This window comes from Argiope bruennichi, chromosome 4 (genome assembly GCF_947563725.1).
Source record: "Argiope bruennichi chromosome 4, qqArgBrue1.1, whole genome shotgun sequence".
Classification (NCBI taxonomy): domain Eukaryota; kingdom Metazoa; phylum Arthropoda; class Arachnida; order Araneae; family Araneidae; genus Argiope; species Argiope bruennichi.
Window position 1 is genome coordinate 1329657 of NC_079154.1, and position 2772 is coordinate 1332428.

Here is a 2772-nt window from a genome sequence, read left to right on the forward strand (position 1 = left end):
TTGGTTTGAGAATCTATTAAGAGACCAGTTACTTAAAATGTTTAATTGAGAATTGTAGCGAGCGGAAATACTGGCGAACCGGCTGGTCGCCAAAGGCGGCAAGTTTATAAATAAAGTAGCAACATCAACGCAGAAAATATAAAAATTAACATCATCATACTGTTTTTAGAATCTTTTTTACAACTGTGAATTATTAGACATTTAAATCAAACATTTTTTTTTCTAATTAAACTCTTAAGAAATTTTCAAGCTAAATTCAACAACAAAATATTTTAAATGACTTATAGCTAAAAAATATTTATTTAAGAGCATGACTCAAAAAATAATTATCTAAAACTTGATGATTATTGATTAGAAATTGAATAAATTAATTGAATTAATTAACTAGAATTTGACTAAACATCCGGAGGTGATAGTCTGAAGACAGGGAAGTACAAAATGTTTGTATTCAAAAATTCAAAGGTGATTGGTTATTCCTGCGCCCAGTTCCTCAAGTGCATTGCTCCATCCATCAGTTTTTAAAGTGGGACAATGATTCTTTCCTTCTCTCTCTGTTAAATCCGCACGATGAATGTTCGTGAAATCAAAACCAAATAATGCAAAGTAAAACTATAAAAATGAAATGAACAAAAATGTGTTTATTTATTTGCAAGATAATGGCATCATTTGAGGAACTACAGATGGTAAAAATCGAAATAAATAATTGAAAATGAAGACGCTCTAATTCAGAGAGTTAAGCAAGAAAGTATTTTTGCAAACGCTATCGTCAGAATTTCAATTATTTTAAAGTAATGAAGGGGTTACACCCCTAGCACGCTTTACTCCTCTCGCCAGACCCCAAGAATCGAATGTCTAGATCTCTCAAAGTGCGATTCTTGGGTTCTTAGCAATCATGCATTTCTGCTAGTTATAGAAAACGATAAGCGGGTTTTCTCAAAGTAAATTCAAATAATTTTAAGCCTCATTTCGCTCTTTATTATTCAATGTCATTAGCTATTTCGAGTACTGCGTGTTTTTTTTTATTATTATTTTTTTTTATTTAGCTTCAAATATTATTTTAAATAGATCATTAATAAGTTTAATTTCCTCTATTACTAAAAATTAAGTTATAAATTTTAAAAATAAAAATGATCTGATAACATAGAGATCTGAAAACGTTAAAAATCTGGAAGCTAAAATATATAATTCTAAGATGTTATCAAAAATAAAAATCATTTACATTAATCAGAAATGAATCATTCGAAACTTCTTGGTACACACGATTTTTATTTCTGTACTTTTGAAACGGCAACAGTCATCGAATATATATATATATATATATATATATATATATATATATATATATATATATATATATATATATATATATATATATATATATATATATATATATGATATCTTTTATCTAATTTATATCTTAATTAATTTCCTAATTTTTATCTTAATTTAATCCATATTAACTTCATTGTGAAATGTTCTCAAATTTTCTGATCCAATTTCACTTTTTTTATTTTATAAATGCCCCATGAGTCCTGGGAAAATGCTTAAATCTGCACTTTCACACTCTCTGAGTAAAGGGATAAGAAACTGTCATGCCAAGCAAATTTTTTTAAAAGATGTCTATAGTTAGTTACCTAAATCGACATGTCGAAAGAAATACCTATCAGATTCTCACAGTATAAAATCATGGGAATAAATATTTCGTTCATTCTTTTGAATTTTTGCTCTTGTGTCGTGATGTAGATTGACGTATCTCGTCGCTTCTTTCTAGTACATAAAGTATGCAAAACGAATGCAAATAAAAAATATTCTTAGTTTTGTATTTCAAACAATTATTATCATTGTTTCAATTTTGTTTTTATAATTGATTATAAAACTACCCACGCCCTGGAATATTAAAACGCTAAATGATAAAAATGAAAGCTTACAATTATTTATTTATTTCGTTAACGGAAGAGACGACACAAATACCTGCAAGCTACGGTTTTTAATTTGTGCCCGTCCCTCGCATATCCTTGACAAGGGTGGTAATACATCTTAACATCGTTAGGGCAATCCGCCTCAAAATACCTTTAAGTGTCGACTTCTGACACATTGCCCGCGAAAGGTGACGCCCACTTGCCAATCCTCACTTTAGCCCACCGATGGGAGTGAACGCCTTTTTTAAGAAACTCCTCCAATCGGAAGCCGACGATGAGTCTGCGGGGTGACGCATTTTCCAAAGACGCCCGGCGAACTCAAGAGAAATGTCTTTTGGCGCTTCATCGCCATCTTTGGCGTTGTTTTCTTTTATCGAAGCGGGTCAAAATGAAAAGACATGGCACTTCATTACGGCTGCGATTCTTATCATTTAATGAATGCTTGTGACTGAAGTCTCCAGAGACCGTACTCGCCAATTCCCAAGTACTTAGATGTTAATACTTTGAATATTAATCATTTCGTCATTTAAGATATTCAAATTTACTAATATTATATTTATTATTCATGGAATTTTTAGTAATGATTTAAAATAATTTATATTTATTAATATCATTTAAGAATAGTAATTTGAAATTTAATTAGAATATTTTACCTATGTTCTGCTTTTACTTACTTATTTATTTATTAAAATAAATTTGTAAATAAAGCTAATGACTCCCTTTCTCTTTAATGGCGACATCAAGCAGAAAGAGACAACCGTTTACATTCGCCACAATAAAGAGGAAGCATTATCTATGGACGAGTGGAGCGAATGATGTTTGATGAAACTAATAAAATGATCTTTTTAATGGG